This window comes from Bacillus rossius, chromosome 2 (assembly GCF_032445375.1).
Source record: "Bacillus rossius redtenbacheri isolate Brsri chromosome 2, Brsri_v3, whole genome shotgun sequence".
NCBI classification, from domain to species: Eukaryota; Metazoa; Arthropoda; class Insecta; order Phasmatodea; family Bacillidae; genus Bacillus; species Bacillus rossius.
In genome coordinates this window covers 68,408,421-68,430,446 of record NC_086331.1, presented here as the reverse complement: position 1 = coordinate 68,430,446, position 22,026 = coordinate 68,408,421, and positions in this window count along the sequence as shown.

The window sequence follows — 22,026 nt, the reverse complement described above, 5'->3', positions numbered from 1 at the left end:
ACGAAACATGACTTTTCCAAAGTGAATTTCTACATGTGGCGGCCGAAATGGAATTTAGAAGAGTAGGCACACAACGATACACCTTAAGGCATGGCTAATGGCACGGCCACCTCGTGCGACGACAATCCTGAGAATATACCAAAGAATTACCCCTCATGCCAGCTACTGCCGAGCTCCGCACACCGCATCCTACTGATACTAACTTGTCTAAGAGCAAATAAAATAATGAACGAGACCGCTTTTAAGACCTCGCAGGTAGCGCTCAGGCCACTAAGGCGCTAGAAGGGAAGGAGGAGTGGAAAGGAGTGGGGAAGAGGGGAAGGTCGCCGATCTGTCGCATGCGCGAAAGTCAGGGCTAAGCGCCCGCTTCAACTCCCGCTCCCTTAACAGCCCTAACTGCCTGAGTGAGCAGAATGGAAAAGTAACATTCAGTGTACGAAATCTTTATGATGGCTTCAAGATGCTCAGGCACACCAAGTTGCTCGTCGACCTCGGCCATCGGTTGAAGCGGCGAATGGACGAAGCGGATGGTGCCGGAACGTCCCGGTAGAGATGAGGCGGGTGGCGGCGGTAAGGCGTGTCCCAGGCTGCAACCGACGGCACGGTGACAGAGGGACTGCACCCGGAGCCGCGGCAACCCGACGCACCACCACTCAAGGCGCAAGGACAGCGCGCCTCCGAACAGGGGGCGCATGGCCACCGACTGTAGAACTGGTGGTGAAGCCCCAACGACCTCGTGGACACGCTCGCTGGCTCGCTGGCGGAGGAGAGTGCAAACTGCCAGGATCTTGGCACATCTCGACGACGAAATCGGCTCGGAGCAGCGCCAAGACGTGGGTCAATCGCCGGCCCGGGCAGCGATGAACTCAGGCGGCGCAGAGGGCGCCGGCACGGAGGGCGCCGGCACGGAGTCATAGGACCGCCTCAGGCGGATGACGAGTCCCAATCCGTGCTTTCCCCGTGCAGCGTCACCATTGATGGAGAACGGAGACCTCGATCCAGAGGGCAGTCTCAACTAGGAGGGCCAGTCCCAGGAGACTCCACACATAAAGCCGGGCAAGATGAGCAGGCAGAGATGGCCCCGAAAGGAGGCCGCCAACAGCACGAGCGCAGGCGTCACGACTCAGGCAGCAGGCAGCGCAGGGAGGAGCAGGCGACGGTGACACAGCAAGGACATCTCCTCACAGTGTTTACGCAGGCCATGACGATCCGAAGAAGACAGCAGAGTGCACCGGCATGTCAAAAGCGAGGGAAAGAATAGGAGGCGCCAGAATTCTACATACAAGCAGATGCAAATAAACACTACACACATTAATTACATAACAAAAAGGAAAAAAAAATATCACTACGGTACCCTAATGCACATTAAGGCACATACCATTTAGCTGAGCTATGTGGCATTTCTTGAATTTCTGTTTAGATTGACAATCTCGTAATAAAGCCGTGTTACTGCCCAAAAACCTAACAAGAGTATAAGGACCCTGATAAGGTGGTAATAATTTAGTATTTAACTTAGAGGCTAAAGAAGGAAGAGTATAAGCTCTGCAGACGACAGTATCCCCTACCACGAAGGAATGGGCTGCCCGATGCTTGTCATAAGCACTCGAAACTGAGTCTCTAGCTTTCTTCAAATTGCGATCAACACTCTGCAATAAATCTTTCAAATCAACATGGCTAAGGTCAGAGTACAGCGGCGGCAGGCCCCATTGATTGAGTAACGGGAGGGTGAGCTCTCGCCCCAGGAAAGGGAGAGAGGGAGGGTAGCCAGAGGCGGAATGTACAGCCGAGTTAAGACCCACATTTAAAAATTCTAAGTCCGAGTCCCAGAGAGTTTGGTCATCACGGTAGAAGCACATCAAAATGCCTTTAAGGACTTTATTCACACTCTCTAACTGGTTTCCCTGAGGGAAATACGCTGAGCTGAAAACAGGTTTGATGGCCCACTCAAAACACATGTCAAGATATACATGGGATCTAAAATACGGGGCATTATCAGACACTAAGAGCGCCGGGGCAGGAAACAATTTCCAGACCTGTTCCTTAAGGGCCTTGACAATGGAAATGGCCTTCATGTTTCTCAGAGGAAGGAGTATTACAAATTTCGTGAAAACATCAACTAACACTAATAAACACACATTTCCCTTGCAGGACCGTGTGAGAGGCCCAAAAATATCTAAGTGCACAGCATGCCATGGCGCCACCGGTGGATCGGCACAGTGAAGTCCCACTTTAGAATTATGGGGCGGCTTAGAAATCTGGCAGTCATGGCACGAACTGACATAGCTACGTACGTCGCCTCGCAGATCAGTCCAATACAAGTGTGCAGAAACATGACGGAAGGTCTTGTCAATGCCTAAGTGACCCCCTATTACCGAGCTATGAAAATAAGAAAGGACCATAGGGCTTAATTTATCTGGAACGAGCACTTTCCGCGCACGACCTGACTTGCCTGTGTACATGATCAAGTCCCGGTCAACAAGAAAGGGTACGGGTTTGTTAGCCTTCAAATCCTTAAGGATTTGGGCACAAAAGGCATCCTCCAGTTGATACTCCCTAATGTTGACATACGACGCCGGAAACACCTTACAAACGGACACAAAATCAGCCTTGAGTAACGGGGATCAACGGGCTCAAACTCGTCTAGGCAAAACATGCGCGAAAGTGCGTCCGCAACGGCGTTGTCGGTACCCTTAATATGGTGAATAACAAAATTAAACCTAGACAGCCTTTGTATCCAACGTCCTAACTTCCCTAATTGATGAGGGTGATTACACAACCAGCTCAACGCACGGTTGTCCGTGAAAATGTCAAAACAACAACTAGCTCTGAAATTTTTCAATACCAAAAAGGCAAGTAAGGGCCTCCTTCTCATAGGTGCCTAACCGTTGTTCGGATTCTGACAGGGTGCGGCTAGCTAGGCAATAGGTCTAATTTTGAAAATTCTCCATGTGCCCCAGGACCGTGCCTGGGGCTATGTAGGATGCATCTACCAGCACAGCAAACTGTTAATCAAATTCAGGGAGGATTAACACAGGAGAAGAGGCCATACAGGACTTAAGTGAAGTAAAGGCCAATTCCTGCTCTTCACCCCATTCAAATGGTGTATTCTTTTTACGCAACTTATTCAGAGGGGCGCAAATGGCCGCAAAATCCGGGATGAAACGGGCAAAGTAGCCAAGCATGCCAAGAAACCTCTGAACTCCCTTAAGATTCACGGGACGTGTGAAGTTAACAATAGGCGCAATTTTGTCAGGGTCCATAAGGAACTGACCTTGCGAGATGACATAGCCTAAAAATTTAACGTAAGACTTTCCCAAGGTGATTTTACTAGGATTCACAGTAAGGCCTACTTCCTGAAGGCGATTGAAGACCTCCTTAAGGTGAGACAAATGCTCCTGAAAGGAGTTACTAAAAACAATAATGTCGTCAATATAATTGAACACAAATTTATACTTAAGATCGCTAAACACATGATCTAAAATGCGACTAAGTGCTTGTGAACCAAAACTCACTCCCATGGGGATTCTGTTGAACTGAAATTGACCGAAGGGAGTAGAGAAAGCTGTATATTTACGACACTCGGGAGCTAACAAACATTGATGAAAACTTTCGTTAAGATCGATTACAGAGAAAAAGGACGCATTACCAAGATGTTGAAGGGCGCTTTCCACAGTAGGTAAGGGCCAAATATCATCTACCAGTTTAGCATTCAATGGTTTAAAGTTGTGAACCAACCGCCATTTTGACGGGTCCTTCTTACGGACGAGAAATGTCGGCGTACTAAAATCAGAAGTGGAAGGAGTGATAACGTCGGCGTCTAAAAGCCTATCAATTGTGTCACGCAAAATTTGTTATTTGGGGGGTGAAACTTTATGGTATTTACTACGGACTGGTGTTTCGTCCTTAAGATGAAAACGGTAAGGCATGATATCACATTTCCCTAATTTACGTGTGATAACCTCAGGAAACATCCTAACAAGCTCGGCGATAGCCATCTCGTTCGTAGTCGGTTTAGAGCCATCACTAGTAAGCACAATAGGCATGCTTGACTCATGATGCATCAAAACTTTAACTGACGGGGCAAAACCAAAACTAAGTTCATGACGATGCGTATCCACTATGCATCGCATCTTACTAAGAAAATCCAGACCCAATATGAGGTTTGGCGAAAGCCCGGGAACCACCGAAAATTTCCAATTCCAGGAAAAACCCTGAATCTTAAGATGTAACACGACCGCGGCCTCGGCGCGTATCACCTCGCCGTTAGTAACATGTATATTGGTGGCGGGTTGTTGAACAACTAACCGTTACAATGAAGGTAACTGATAAATGAGACTGTCCAAGCAATTACGACTGATAAGAGAGCAAGACGCCCCAGTGTCAATCAAGGCGGGATAAAATTAATCGAGAATTCCGACGGAGACATAATTCAAGAAAGAAGGAGAGGTTTTACGCAAGACACGACGAAGGCGACCATTCCTACGCCCCGTCAATGCCCGTTTCCCGGACAAGAGTAACGGTAGTGAGCCTATGCCCTTACAACGAAAGCATCTCCTGGTGGTGCTCTCCACATGAGGGGCAGTACAATCAGCAGAGACGTGACCGAAGGCGCAGCAATTAGCACAACGCCCCGACACACGGCGCGCGTCAGGCAGCTGTAGACAACCCGGGTCACTCAAGGTCAAGGGCGGAGCTGTGGGCGCCACAGTAGCCCGCGGCGGCACATACAAAGCAGACTGCGCCTCGCGCCGCAGGTGGGGTAAGCCATCCCACACCACCGGACAACCTGGTCCGCTCACGGTCACTGGGGTCGCGCCAAAGACCTGGCTAGCGTCAGCGGGGCTGGCATTATTCGATAGGCCACTACTACGCATCATGGGAAAATCCGCTTGAGCAAAAAACGACTGACGAGAATTATAAGACTCATCACGCCGTCTGTGAACACGATCACTAGCAGGCGAGGGAAATTCAACTTGATATTTACGAACCACTGCAATGCGACTCTCAACTTCACCGCCCCAATTTCGAAACACGTGCAGAGAGGAGGGAGGGGAAATCAGGGCACAGTTCTGTATCACAGTCGGCGATAAATTACCCAAAATCAGCTGGACGAATTCATTCTCCGGCAACCCTAAACCTAAGGCGTCCGCATAAGCGGTAACTAAGCTAACAAACAGGCTAATCGGCTCGTCAGGCCGCTGAAAACGCAGGACTAATTCCCGCTTGCACGCATCCAAAACACGAGGGGGGCAGACAGAGCGAATCAACTGTTTCCAAAAATGAGCGAAGTCAGTCCCTGTCAAAACAGCTTCTGTCAGCAAATCAACATAACTTCCTGAGCACTTGCTTAGCAAGGCCTTTATGAAGACCGCCTGAGAGACTAAATTCAATTTATTTAACCGCTCAGCCGCAATTATATAATCTAAAAACTTACGAGGTTCCGACCCACCCAGGACAGGAAGGGGCTTAAGAGCACTAAAAAAGAGCTTCAAATTAAAGCTACTGTCGCTAGTTTCACTCACTCGTTCTGGGACCTGCCGCGGCTGTTCCACCGGCGGAGTGAAACAAGCCCCACGCACAAACTCTACGAGCCGTGCTCGCAACTCTGCCACGGTCTCGGTAGGCAGAGCGGGCAGCCCGTTTTCCTCGAGGTGCTGTACAAGCTCTAGCCGATGGAGCTTGTAGATCCAGGAAACTCCAGCCATGATGAAACAAAACAAACACAACGACACAGTACTCCAAGCAGAGTATCGCAGTTTTTGTAGCCGTGTCTCGCACGCTACAACCAGTGATACGCTTGTAACAGATGGTTACGGCTCATATATCACAGCCACATAGTATAGTGACCGTTGGCCAGGGGAAAAGAAACCCAATAAACAAAACACCCGTATAATTCTCCACTCGCCCTCGGTGACATCTCTTTTTATTTTAATTAACACACAAAAGCTCACGCATTCTACAAGGCCTTTTAGATGGGCTAACATAAGGTGATTAAATTATGTAGTCCCATCGCAAACATCATCATCGTTATCACAAGAAATGAGTAATATGGTTTACATGACTAATTACGACATGTGATATTAAATGACTAGGATACAAATACGCCAGTTACATGCATATACAATCTTATTACAATACATATATATATCACAATAAGGAATTACGTTTAGACTTCGCGGCCACGACAATAATCATACATAGAATCTCAAAAGGCTCATAATACATTAAGTACAATAAATATAAACTTGGAATAGTCAAATAGGCATGAGGCATGCGGATCACGATCAAATGACCCTACGAAACAAGCCCGCAATCAAAGAACGTTCAAATTCCCGGAAACCAGAACAAGACGCAAATAGGATACTATATAAGGCAGACATAACTACTCATAATTACGGAAATATTGCGCAACTAAAAACTGCTCATGGTAGCAACCAGCTTAACAGCAAGCAATCAAAGGGGCAAATCAAGAGCATCCCACTATAACCAAAAGATACGGCAAAAAAACTGCCTTACGAAAACGAAACATGACTTTTCCAAAGTGAATTTCTACATGTGTCACGTACGTCACCTTAAGGCATGGCTAATGGCACTGCCACCTCGTGCGACGACAATCCTGAGAATATACCAAAGAAAATCCCCTCATGCCAGCTACTGCCGAGCTCCGCACACCGCATCCTACTGATACTAACTTGTCTAAGAGCAACTAAAATAATGAACGAGACCCAGCGCGCGCAGCCGCTTTTAAGACCTCGCAGGTGGCGCTCAGATCACTAAGGCGCTAGAAGGGAAGGAAGACTGGAAAGGAGTGGGGAAGAGGGGAAGGTCGCCGATCAGACGCATGCGCGAATGTCAGGGCTAAGCGCCCGCTTCAGTACAATGCAAGTCGTCAAGCAAGAAGTGTGTTTGCCCGTTCGCATTACGCAAGACAATGTATTTAGTGCTCGTGAAGCACGACATGGATTACTGTTGCCTTCTGCTGTACGATGCATAATGGCATGGCCATCCAACTGCGGTAAAACGTGTGTTCTACTGAGTTTATTAGAGGAGCCAAACGGTCTTAGTTTTGAAAATGTGTACCTCTATTCCAAATCGTTGCAACAGCCAAAATACCAGCGACTAGCTACGGTTCTACAATTGGTGGATGGTCTGGAGTATTTGCCGTTTAATGATAATGCAGATGTGGTACCTCCAAGCGAAACAAAAGCCAATATCGTGTTTGTTTTCAACGATGTAATGTACGAGAAGCAAGGCATAATACAAGAGTACTTTTCCATGGGCAGACACGCCAAGGTAGACTGTGTTTACCTGTGTCAGACGTACAGTCGTATTCCAAAACATCTCCTACGAGACAACGCGAATGTCATAGTGCTTTTTCGCATGGACGAACTCAATTTACGTCACGCTTATGACGATCATGTAAACACTGACATGACATTCCAGGAATTCAAAGACATGTGCTACTTGTGTTGGAAAAAAGAACACCGATTCCAAGTTAAAGTCAAAGACTGGCCTCTATATAAGGGTAGGTACAGACAAGGTTTCGATCAGTTTATCGTCAAACATGAGTCATATCATTTCAAAATTCGGTCGTAGCAGTCGAGACTTACGTACTGCTCTCAAGTCTCATGATGATGTTATCGGCAATTACATTTCGCTACTGGCTCAAAAAGTAGAAAGTTTGAAAAACGAATTACTAGATTATCTCGTTGCCATCGAAGACTCGGATTCATGCATTCGCGACATGATCGAAGTATCGAATGCTCAAAGATGTGACGATTTCAGGACTTTTCAAAGTAGTCTGAAAGCATCACTAACTCACTTGTCAACAAATTCAGATTTAGCCAAAACCAAGAAAGAAGTTTCTGCGAACGAATAAAAAAGAATAAAAGGAGGTCTTGCAATATGTTTTCAGCCAGTACAATGTCGGACCTGGCCAGTGACCTTCATCGAGCTATACAGTCTGTTCGTGAAAAATATCTACTTGCTAGACAAACCAGACTTGCACGTGAGATGGAAAATGAAGAGATATTTAAACCAATCACTAGTTGCCTTGACGAACTTAAAAATAAGGAATAACCAGTCATCAATGGGAAGACACAAGTTGAAGATGAATTGTCAACTGTAAAGAAGAGAAAGTAGGAACCAGATCAAGAAGAAGAGGACTTAACGAGTACAGAGTCCATGACCAAGAAAATACCGAAAAAGGGACACCAAGTTAATGCAATGGTCCTACCATACCTGATATCGTTTACGAGTCGGATAAATGACACGACCTATGGAGTGTACAGAAAATATAATAAGTGGTTCCTCGGTGCTAAAGAAATAGACTTTCTACCAGGAAATATCGTGCGCGTAGATGAGTTCAAATGTGTGGGAGTCCGTGTCTGTACGAATTGCTGTTTCGCAGGGAGCCTAAAGGATATTCTCACAAAGACTTAAAAGAGTACAAAAAACTGCTAGAGCTAACCAATGCACATTTTTGCGATAACTATCCAGATAGTGGTTATATAAAGACGAAGATCATGAAAAAATCGACATTCTCGCTAAACTCTTCAGTGAATTAACAATACATGGAGAAGGTTAAAAAAGCTAGAATGTGGTCAGATATTTGACTATGTATATTGGGACGATCCCAATGAATTAGTTGATCGACTTAGAATTCTACATGCTTCGCTTAGTGTAGGAAACTATTCGCACATCAACGAAATAGTCTCCATACTCGAAGAACTGAGGGGAGCCGGCTACATACAATGAGTCGACCCGGAATCGCTCGCGAACTTCATGCTCCTGCTAGACGAAAATACCTTCGTCGCAAGGTTATAGTTCGTGGAATTGATGATTTAATCCAGGCGGACCTTGTTGAGATGATACTGTATTCCCGATTGAATAAAGGTTTGAAGTACATGTTGACAGTCATCGATGTTTATAGCATGTTCGCTTGGGCTGGACCTGTAAAATCAAAGACTGCAAATTAAGTAACCAAGGCCATGAACAATGTTTTGCGGGATGGTCGTGTACCGTCGCACCTGCAAACGGACCTCGGGAAAGAATTCTACAATGCAACCTTCAAGGCTTTGGTGAAGAAGTATGGCATCAAAGACTACTCTACATTTAGTAAAATAAATGTCTCTGTTGTCGAAAGTTTAACAGAACTTTGTGTTCCAAGATGTGGTGACAGTTCACGGCTAACGAAAATTACAAGTGGCTTGACCTCTTGCCGATACTAATAAGCGAGTATAATTCCTCGGTGCATTCTACGACGAAAATGAATCCAAAGGACATAAAGGACAATCGTTTGCTTCGAACAGTGTTTTCCAACACGAAGAAGAAAGATCCACGAAAGATTAAAGCTAACATCGGTGACATTTTGCGAATCTCCAAGCAAAAAGGTATCTTCGAGAAAGGTTTCACTGCGAACTGGAGTCCCGAGCTTTTCCGTGTGACACATGTTCGTGAATCAGAGCCTAGGACCTACTACCTCGAGGATTTGGACCACAAACTAATTAGTGGCGGCTTCTATGCCGAAGAGATTCAGCCTACATTGTATCCCGATACGTACTTGGTGGAGAAGATTATAAAACGAAGAAATGGACGATCCTTCGTCAAGTGGTGTGGTGTTCCACCTCGCTTTAATTCGTGGGTGGGAGATGCAGAAATCGAGAAATCTACAAGACTTTAGTAATTTGTCTGTGGTTTTTTTGTGCTTGTAGTAGAGTAGAGTTTATGTAATAATTTTTTTTGGTTTTTAATAGAACTTGTAGGGTTTTTATTTTCTTAAACCTGTCACTTTTATGGTATTTTTTAAAATAAAGTTGTTTTGTATCGCCCAGGGATCGAACCAGGGACAGGAATCGATGGAATCAATCAGTATATTGATTACTAAATTATTTAATGAATTTTGGAATTGTTTTCATTAAAATCGGATAATAAGTATATATTTTCAAGATGGAGTCCAAATGACAAAATGGCGGGTGTCACAGTTATAATAATAAATGATTACTACACTCTAGCGGGTAATGATTAAACTAACATGGCATTAGCACACTCTAGCAGTCGATAACAAGATGGTGGCTTCCAGCAGACGAAGACAAGATGGCGGACATGACGTCATACTAGGTGACGATATATACCTCGGTATTAGTGGTGGGGGGAGTCTGTCTGCCAGTGGCTTCCTTGGAGGAAGGTTCGATCGCAATTTTTATTTTTTTGCCCTCACCGGGTTCGAACCGAGGACTGCGTGCTCCGTGCCATAAACGATTGTTTTTAAATAGTTTTTATTAAAATTTTATTAATGAATTTTTTTTATAAACATTAAAATTTTTTTCATTAAATTCGGATAATAAATAAAGATTTTAAAGATGGCGGACATATAGGAAATAGCAATGGTGACGTCATAGTTCAAAATGGCGGAAAACAAATTGCCGGAATGTTCGAGAAAACAAAATGACGTCATCCAAAATGGCGGATACAAAATGGCCGCCGGGGTCAAGGTCAAGGTGAAAGGTCAAGGTCACACTCATCCAATATGGCCGCCGTGACATCACAATCCAAGATAGCGGTCGCCACTACAGGCACCACAGCCTGAAGCCTGTCCTCGGAGCCCCTTTTCTATTCTACTTATTTATAATATTGTATTAAATTATATATTTTGTAATCGTATATATTGTCCTTTTTGTTTTGGAAATATTACGGCAATATTAAAAATAACCCTTTTTGTTTAAAAATCTATTGCTGTTACTACCCGATTATCTTATAAGCTGCCATCCAGCATGTGATGGTGGCTCTGCTTGGTGAAAGTTTTGGTTGCCAAATTTGGCTTCTAAAATAAATCCACAATCCCTCCTATATGGGCGTTACTCTTTAGCGGTTCCAGGCTCCGAGAGCTCAGTAGACTAACAAACAAAATATTTTGTGGCCCCCACAGTGCGCCTACAGGTTACAGATTCGTGTTGATGAGTTAATGTATAGTGTTTTCTTATAAATATACTAGATAATGCCCGGCATGCGTTGCAATGCCTCAATCAATTTTTTTGTTGTAATTTTTTAAACGTATACTAAGCATCTCTCTTTATCTCTCTTATTCTCTATCTCTCTATGTATATCTCTATTACTCTCTCTATCTTTCTATTTATATCTCTATCTCTCTATATCTTTCTACATATATATCTCTATATATATTTCTACATATATATCTCTATATATCTTTCTAGCGGACCCGACAGATATTGTCCTGCCCAAATGTACATATAGCGGTAAGTATTTATACGCTGGACATTTTGTATCTTCTCATTATACATACCCCACCTCTTGGGCACGCCACTGCCGTTACCAAAAACCTTTCCCATGTTTACGCAGAAGGCAACAACAATACAAAAGCCCGTTGCCATGGAGGCTAATTATCAACAATGCTTAGTTTTTTTTTTGCTTTTAAAGCGTGTTTTTTTAGTTTTTTCTTAACTCAGAATCGAGATAAAATATCCAATTGTGAATCTAAACCATCCTCGAATCCCCGTGAACTCACACAAAAAATTTCATCAAAATCGGTCCAGCCGTCTAGGAGGAGTTCAGTGACATACACACGCACACAAGAAATATATATATAAAGATATTTATATATATGTGTGCATATATAGACATATATAAATAAATAAATAAATATATATATATATACATATTCACCCAAGCTGCGGAGATTGGAGTATGGGTAATACTGGGTACTTGTATGTTTTATAGTGTGCACTGCATTATCGATGGTGTAAATTCAATTAAAACAAAATTTAACACACTCACAATAACGTAAATTGTTTTTGGCACTATCGCTGCAACCTAGACTTCATATGTGATTTGAAAGAAAATGGTGCGTCCTCGACAGTTTCAACATAAAGACCTCTTTTGTAAGGTAACATTACTGTACAAACCATCTTCAGGCGTTTGAAAATACTGACAGAATTTTTTTTTATGAAATTAGAGGGTAACAACCCCCCCACCCACTATTTTCATAAGGGTAAGCATTATTATCAAGCATTTCCTGTTTGTTGGAAAATACCAAAATATATTTTTTTTATCACAATAATTTTTTTTGGTAAATGCAGTTTTAAAATCCGATATTAAGTTGCTTATGACGCCCTTAATATTAAGTTAAGGATATAGTGTCGTGTATATTATCTATTGTTTTGCACGGAGATTCACCTTACGGCGTTTGTACCTGTAGTTGAGGAACATACTGTGTAGAAAACAGTGTGAGTGTTTGTCAGAATTTATTAACATAATTAGTTTAAGAAAAATTAATAATATAGGTCTAATTCGTTACTTAATGTTTCGTTAGCTCAACAATGAAATAATATGTAGGCCCTACTATGAATATTTTTGGTCACGATACAATCACGCAACAAACATGATATTTTTAATATCATGAAAGATTTAAATTATAAGGCTACATAACGTTTCTTACCTTTCTAGTGACATATGAACTATCTCTGGCTGGCGAGGAATATTGCTGGTCACATTTTTTTCCAAAACCATCTTGCGTGAACTTTCTGTGCATGAAAGGTTTATCCTAGGATCGTCTTTCTTTAAAAACATCATCCTGAAATAATAAGTTTAAGTGTTACTTGTAATTTAACTTCAAATTAAATTTATAACTTCCTCTAGAGGCTTATTGAGAGTGAAATAATAGTGGCGAGACGTGGTTGTGTTCCAAGGGTAGCAAGACATGAACCGACTGAGTATTTAGAGAACCGTGCACTAGTTTTTTTGTGTAGCAACCAATGCTATACTGTTACAGCGTGTGTGGTTGTACTTTATTACTTTATATAGCACACAAAAACTCGCAGTTTATTGGTGTTGTATGTCACTCAGTCATCGTGTACAATTGTAGTTGAGCATTGCTTCCCTTGAAACAATAATACGCCTCGCCACGGTAAAAAATTAATCCATCTATAGCATTTTCGAGAATTTGTTTCATATGAAAAGGGCGCCAGAGAATGCAAAAACAAACATTATTTTTTTGTGAGCATGAGCCCGGAAATGTCATCCAACAAATATCCCACAGAGGCAGACACATGTGCGCACAGTTGAATTACGCGCGCTTCTCTGCGCCCTGTCAGTTCTTTGACTGATTGGCGTGCTGTCGCTCCCCTCCCTACACTATTCATGTATATAACCAAGTATTTGGACATTCAAACGTACTTTCACTGATGTAAGTCTACGTCGGCCGTTCGGAAATTGCGGTTTTATATTTCGGAGGAAGAGATTTATTAATCAGCTAAACCGACTTGAAAACCTGGTGATGCAATGGAACATTACCCAATGAATCTTGAAAAAAAAATATAAAAAAACAAAAGGGATAAATAGTTATGATATAATATTGGAACTGTACGGATTTGCTTGTATTGTGTTTATTATTCCATATACTAAGATACTACCGTACGTCCGAAAATATTTTAAGTTTGCTTTTAAAAATTCCTGACATAAATAATTATTTATGTATCCCACTAGATTAAAATCCAACACAAATTTATTGAATGATTATGTATTTTGTTTTCAAAACAATCTACCTGATGTTCAGAAAATACCTCAACCGTTTACATTTGATTAAATCACCAGTGCATGCAAAGTTGAATTTCCGAATACGGGGATACCTGATTGTCAGACAATCACTCGTCTCCCAGCCAGCAGATAACTAGCGGGGTGCAGAACAGGTGCCTTTTCCGGACACATGTTCACTATGAAATAATATTTATTTTTATGTTCACAGCAAGCCATTGAATTTGTGGCCTTTAGCAAACACATGTCATTACATCGTCTTAACGACAGACGAGTAACACAATTTATTGAAGAAAATTAGGGAAGACATGAGACTTTAAATTATTGCCTGGACTAATTAAGCAAAAAGATGAAAAACCGAAATGTTAGGATTTGAATTGAGTTTCTAAAACACGCACTTTCATTGCGAATCTAGATATTACAAGTGAACTTTTGCTGGTATACATATAAAATATATACATATAAAAATTACCTATGTGTTTAATTAAGTTATACCGACAGTAGTATGTAAATGGCGGTACTAGATCAGGCTTCAGGCTGTGGAGCCGAGAGCCGGTCCGCCATATTGGATTTGTGACGTCACGGGCGGCAAAAATTCCTCAAAATTCCTCAAAAATGACTCAAAATGACTCAAAATTTCCCGTTTTAAGAAAAAATTTCCCGTTTTCGAGGGAAAAATTCCCGTTTCGAGGGAAAATTTCCCGTTTTATTCCTCAAAAATCCCAGCGGCTAGAAATGTCCTGATAGAGGCTTAAGCATCCTTAACTCAAGCCTCAGTTAAGCCTCTATCAGGATGTGACCTTGACCTTTGACCTTGACCCCGACGGCCATCTTGGATCCACCATCTTGGATGACGTCATTTCGTTTTCTCGAACATTCCGGCATTGTGTTATCCGCCATTTTGAATTATGACGTCATCGTTGCAATTTACGTTATGGCCGCCATCTTTAAATTTATTATCCGATTTTAATGAAAAAATTTTAAAATTATAAAAAATTAAATAATAAAATTTTTAATAAAATATTTAAAAAACAAACATTTACGACACGGAGCTCGGAGTCCTCGGTTCAAACCCGTCGAGTGCAAAAAAAATAAAAATGGCGACCGATCCTTCCCCCCGCGGTGGCTGCAGGCATACTGACTCCCACCACTTTTTTTTCAAAGCATATATATCGTCAGGTAGTATGACGTCATGTCCGCCATCTTGTCCTCGTCTGCTGGAAGCCATCATCAGTGTATCGTCGGCGTGAGTGCGCTGACGCCATGTTAGTTTAATTCTTATCCGCTAGAGTGCAGTAATCATTTATTATTGCTGTGACACCCGACATCTTGTCATTTGGCCGCCATCTTGAAAATCCGTAATTATTTAGCTAGAAATTCGGGAAAAATTAGAAATTCATTAAATAAATCACCCATTAATTTACATATTGATTCGATCCGCTCCTATCCTTGGTTCGATACCTGACCGATGCAATAATGTTTAATTTTATGTAAAATAATAAAAATTTCAATATACCATGTTCAACATTCTTAAAGAGACTTTAAAACCTCTACTATCATCATCCTATAAGCCATCAAGACCAACATATTGGTAATTCGTAATTGTAATGCTAGAGATTCGGGAAAAAGTTCAAAATTCATTAAATAAATTGGCAATAAATATACTGATTGATTAGATCGACTTAGGTCCTTGGTTCGATCCCTGACCGATACCAAACAACTTTAATACTTTAAAAAAGTACCACTAAAGTGACAGGTTTGATAAAATAAAAACACCACAAGTTCTTTTAAAATACTTTTATTACATATTACAAGTACAAAAAAATACACAGACAAATTACTAAAGTCTTGTGGATTTCTCGATGTCTGCATCTGCCACCCACGAATTAAAGCGAGGTGGAAAGCCCCACCACTTGACGTAGGACAGTCCATTTCTTCGTTTTAAAATCTTCTCCACCAAGTACATATCGGGATACAACGTAGGCTGAATCTCTTCGGCATAGAAGCCGCCATGGATAGGTTTGCGGTCCAAATCGTCGAGGTAGTAGGTCCTAGGCTCTGATTCACGAACATGTGTCACACGGAAAAGTTCTGGACTCCAGTTCGCAGTGAAACCTTTCTCGAAGATACATTTCTGCTTGGAGATTCGCACAATGTCACCGAGGTTAGCTTTACGCTTTCGTGGATCTTTCTTCTTCGTGTTGGAAAACACTGTTTGAAGCAGGCGATTGTCCGTTACGTCCTTTGGCTTCATTTTCGTGGTAGAATGCACCGTGGAATTATACTCGCATTTAACTTTCTCGATAGCATTTTTTATAATGATGATGTAAGCTATCGAGACGTGAAATTAGTTTATTACATTTTATACACTGAAATTGTATTCTTTGAGCACTATTCTGACAGCTGCTTCTTTCATGTCTGCGCGCATTCGTAGGTTTAGTAAAAGATGCGTCACAATATTTGCATTGATGCGCTGTACGCTCTTCATTAATTGATGTCTGGAATGCAGATGGTGAAACTTCAGCTGATGGTGGAACAGCACGTATCGTTGTCTCCTCTGCAGCAGGTATCGGGATCTCCGACGCCATCATCGTTGCTGCCATCGAGGTCCCCGCTGCTGATGGTAAACAGTCTATCCCGGACGACATTGGAGCAGTAACTAAATCTCACAAAACTTACTGGAGAGAGCACGTCCGTACTGCACCGCGGCCAGAGGTGAACTGCGGGTCCAGTCGTCCGAACCTCGCTTATATACCCACGGTCTACTAGTATGCTACATGAGTCAAAATAATGTCTGTATTTAAAATTATTTTTTTATTAGGTACCTAAAAATTGTAGAAATAAAAAACACACGAGTTCAATTTTTACACATTTATTTATAAAAAGTACACAAATACATATTAGGTTAAGGAATCAAGCATTTTCACAAGCAAAGTCTTTAATGCCGCACGAACTGACTCGTCGACTCAGGTTCCAACTGGTTTGTTGACTCCGGTTCCAACTGGTTCGCCGGTCACGCGATCAGGAACACAGGTTTCCAGCTGGTCATCTTCTGCAACGTCGACCACTCCGACAAGACATGGTCGGTGACGTCTGTGACCACGTCTACGCCTGGGCTTAGGCTCAGTGCTAGTTGGGACAGATTCACTGCCTGAACTGCGACGACGAGACGCACACCGTTTGGACGTCTGCGTAGAAGCATCACAGGTCGCAACAGGTTGCAACACGTCCATGTTTGGTGTTGCACGGGCAGACGAGGCGACTACCTCAGCGATGCTAGCAGGAAGGATTGTGTGTGGTCTCATGTGATAGATGGCGCAGTTTCCAGGTTCGCAACAATCTACCAGCTGCTGGGTCGGTTCGTAGGACACAGGAAAGTGCGCAAACCGACAATGCTGAGGGCCTCCATCAGAGGTTTCTGTATATGTACGTAGATACCCGGAATCCCAGTAGCTGTACTCGACACTGCTGAAGCTAGGTCTTGCGCTCACATACACGTTAGCAGGATGAAACGTAAACATCTTCTTGCGGGTAGAACATCAACTGAAGGCACGTACGTAGGTACGCCATTTATATATATGCAGGCTCCTACTAACATTGAGTGTGCCATTTCTGCATTAGCCGCGAGTTTGTACAGGCACAGACACGTTCAAACTTGTCACGTAGCTGCACGGCGTATATTGCACTAAGCTTGTGCAGGGAAGGACAGCCGTAGTCGGTCTGTATATCTACGATTTCAGCTGCTCCGACGTCACACAGTTCTCGTAGCCATTTCTTCTGTTCAGGTCCGGCAACGTAGATTATTTCGTTTTGCAGTAGTAAATCTTCAATAGTGTTTTTCACTTGGTGGTACGGAATTTTTCCTTCGTCCCACTCTAGTCCGTGATAATATTTACATAGCCATTCATTCGACCGTTTACTTTTTTAGTCTAGTAGTTTCCACGGATACGGAGGTCTGAAAGTGCGTGTTCGAGTCCGGCCTTCGTGAGTGACGCCAATTTCCTTGAGCACGAATCCGTTTTGGCTCTGGAAACCTTGCAGGTTGCAGTACATCTTGTGGCTAGCAATGCTCGGTCGTAACTAAATTATCATAGAAAACGAAACGGTATTTATGTCAGAATTTTCACAAGTTTGTCTCGACAATTGTACGATGCAAGCCGATCGTGAAGTATCAGACAAAAAGCATAGGTGTTTGACGGAATATTTCCGCTAGTCGTTATCTCGATCCTACAGTCGATGATGTTTGAATTTATACGATCATCCTGTTTGGAAACGTCAAACACCATTAACGGTGCCTTGTTCTTGAAACTGTCGGGGCTCAGTATCGGTGACTGTATCCGCCCGTAGTAAGCTTGCTGAAACTTGGCATACATTTGATATGCTAGAAGAAATCTTCCACTTTCAAAATCCATGTTCATGTCAACGTACGGATAACTTTCGCTGTTTAAAAATATTTTTACATTACGTATTTGACAGTTATCGAATACGGAGCGACTTACTCCTGCATTGAGCTGTCTTCCGGTCTGAAGTCCGACGATGATGTATCTTGGTTTGTCCGTAGCGAAGCTGGACTTTACTATCCAATTGATACGCTGACTATGAGGCAAGCCAGGATAGGTTTCCAGGCTCCAGGATCGGAATGGCACATCGAAGTTCCTGCCATTTTCTATGTTCTTCAACATCTTGACTCGTTCAACGGTGCTCACTTGGATGTGGGGCAGCATCCACTCGATAGACTGTAGTGTTAGCGAGACATCTTGAGGGTTTTCTGCAGCGGCGACAATTGCATTAATGTGCGTGTTGGCTAGAAGCAGTACGAGCTCTTGTTTCGAATTAATGATTATATGCTTGTAGCCCTCAGCGAATCCGAGAAGCATGGGCAGAGGAACACAAACTTCGAACTTCCCTTCGGCATAAACCGGAAGCTTATATTCATCCTCGAGAGCCCATCCGGCCATCTTTGCAGCAGACAGTTCATTTGGCGTGAGCGAAAGGTAATTTTTCATAGCAGATGTTATGCCTACATCTCTCGTCTGGTCTACCTCGACGCCATTGAGTACATATGTAATGCGCTCGATTAGGTGAAGAATACCATTGCAGGATATTGATGTCGTTGTCGGGTGCGTACCATCCGCTTTTGTCAGCGTGCCTCTTATACGTAGAAATGACTGCGAAGGTAAAGTACAAATATCTTGGTGCTGTACAGCAATGCGTACTTCCGATGGTAGTGCGTACGGTCCGAGCAGGAAAGGCTGGTACTCGTGCAATTCCATTTTCGTAATGCTGTCATCAAAAATGACCGGATCTTCCACGTTGAGGATTTCGTCTTCCATATTTATTCGGCACTTGTCCAATACTAAGGAGATACTTTATGTTGACAGGTGTTAATGCACCGATGTCTGGTAGAGAACTGTTATTATTCATGACAATACGATTTCTTTTATAACTGTTCGGTGTTACGAACTTTATGCCCATCGCTTCAAGTGCAGACGTAATGTAATTTCCTCGTCTTGAAAATTCACCAATCGTCCTCGCTGGTCAACGATTCGGACGTTGACTTCGTGTGCGCACTTCACGACGACTGGAACGTAAATGATACTTTGTGGTACTTCGACCAGTTTATATCCTGGCGGGACCATCGGCGAAAACTCGTGCAGCATGTTGCTTAGTCTTCCGTTGAGATACGTTCCACTTGCCAAATTACAGTTTATTCTTATGACATTCACAGGCAAAATGTTTACTGCGCGCGTAGATTCGTACGTTCTTCCTGTACCATACACCTTTGATTCGAATCCGAGCATCGTACCTATGGTCCCAGGTTTCGTAAAGTCGACATTTTCACTGCATGTTAGAAGGCTTTTTTGAGTGTTTGGATTTCCACGCAGTTGAAAGTCTACATCCTGTGGTAACATATCCCTGATGTAATTTGCAATGTCATCTATTTCGTAAGAGCCAACAGGTAACCGTATTTCATGAGCGGTCCCATCGCTTTTCAGGAAGCAGATCTTGCAGTATTCCTCGTCGATGTTCGGTATGGCATTATACGTTTGAAAATCTACGAGTCCGATACACCATTCTCCGTCTAAATCCAGAGGCGGGAAATGAACCGCCCGCAGCTCAGATGCATGACCTGTCAAGGTAAGTGTTATCGACATGACTAATAAATTATCGTCACTGCACAACCTTTAAGTAGCAATTTTTATTGGTCAGCTAATTTTTGTTTGTTAAAAAGCGAAGACACAAGTGTCCGCAGTTTGTTTGATTAGGCCTCTGTTCCGTTTCGTAATTGTAAAACAACGTAGTGGTCCGACCCAGGTACTGTCGCAGTTCGGGCGGAGGCCGTAAATTTCCAAAACTATCGTAGTACTCGGCCATGTTTCCAGTCTTTACATAGGCTACCCAGTGCGTGCCGCGACCCGCCGACGTGTCTAAATTAATGATGGCACGTTCGTGCGTTTTTGGCTTGCTGGGCAAAGTGTCTCGCATAAACACACCGCGGAAATTTGGTATTTGAAGTTTGCGTGCGTACTTTATTAAATCTACGTTGGGGAGCGGTCGTTTCGGCAAAGAACTTAGGATTTTTTCATTCGTTTCTTTTTCATGCCACGACCTGTCTTGTGAGGTTGCAAGTAGAGTCCTGCGCCGTTTTTTTTACCGATGGCAATGGCTTCCATGCTGGCATTATGTCGCTGTGCTTCTTTTAACTGCTTGCGTTCATTCTTCGAAGTGTTGACTGCCCGCACTATACCGCTCGTTGCACCGATGAGGCCGCCGAGAACAACCAATGCAGGCAAAAGCAAAGGAAGAAATCCTCCTATAATCTTCTTGTCGAGAGTCTGTAATTTTTGCTTGGCTTTTTGCACACCTGCACCAGTCTTGCGTTTGGTCTTGCGCGAGTTAGTCTTTGACTTGATGGAGCCGGCTCGACGAGCGCCCAGTCCTAATTTCGTCTTTGCCTTCATGATTTTGGAAACGCCCCATGCTGCGATTTTCTCTCCAAGTCCCGCGTTCGACGATTTACTTATATCTTCGGCTTCCTGTGCCAATATCTCGTCGGCACGGTGCCTAGATTCCAGATCCTTGCTTAATGAATATGCGATATCGTGCTGCTTGCACTTTTCGTCCAGAGAATTAATTCCCACGTCACCGCGAGCTAACCTTTTCGCTAGTTTAGTTCCGGGGCCGCAAAATCTGTAGCCGGGAATGTGTAGCTCGAATGGTAGGTTGTTTATCAGCGAGTTTACGAGTCCCGCGCCGATGTGTTTTTTGTTCTTACCTCTTCGAGACATTACATGCAACTGACCTAAAATCAATAAATACGATTGCTCTTATACAATTACTTTAGTACAATGCAGGTCGTCAAGCAAGACGTGTGTTTGCCCGTGCGCATTACGCAAGACGATGTATTTAGTGCGCGTGAATCACGACATGGCTTACTGTTGCCTTCTGCCGTACGATGCATAATGGCGGGTCCGTCCAACTGTGGCAAGACGTGTGTTTTACTGAGTTTACTGGAGGAGCCAAACGGTCTTCGGTTCGAGAACGTTTACTTGTATTCCAAGTCGTTGCAACAGCCAAAGTACCAGCGCTTGGCCGCTGTTCTACAATCTGTGGATGGTCTGGAGTATTTTCCGTTTAGCGATAATACCGATGTTGTACCTCCAAACGAAGCTAAGCCTAATTCCGTGTTTGTGTTCGACGATGTAATGTGCGAGAAACAAGGCATAATACAAGAGTACTTTTCCATGGGCAGACACGCCAAGGTAGACTGCGTTTACCTGTGTCAGACGTACGGTCGTCTTCCAAAACATCTCCTACGAGACAATGCGAATGTCATAGTTTTGTTTCGCGTGGACGAACTTAATTTACGCCACGCTTATGACGATCATGTAAACACCGACATGACATTCCAGGAATTCAAAGACATGTGCTCCTTGTGTTGGAAAGAAGAACACGGATTCCTAGTTATAGTCAAAGTCTGGCCTCTATATAAGGGTAGGTACAGACGAGGTTTCGATCAGTTTATTGCCAAACATGAGTCATAGCATTTCGAAATTCGGCCGTAGCAGTCGAGACTTACGTACTGCTCTCAAGTCTCATGACAGCGATATCCACAAATACATTTCGCTACTAGCTTAAAAAGTAGACAGTGTGAAAAAGGAATTACTTGAGTACCTCGTATCCATAGACCAGCGCGTGGAAGCTTCGGATTCTCGCATTCGCGACATGATCGAAGTATCGAATGCACAAAGACGTGACGATCTGAGGACTTTTCAAAGTAGTCTGAAAGCATCACTATCTCACTTGTCAACAAATTCAGATTCAGCCAAACACAAGAAAGAAGTTTCTGCGAACGAATAAAAAAGTATATAAGGAGGCCTTGCAATAAGTTTTCAGCCAGTACAATGTCGGACCTGGCCAGTGACCTTCATCGAGCTATACAGTCTGTTCGCGAAAAATATCTACTTGCTAGACGAA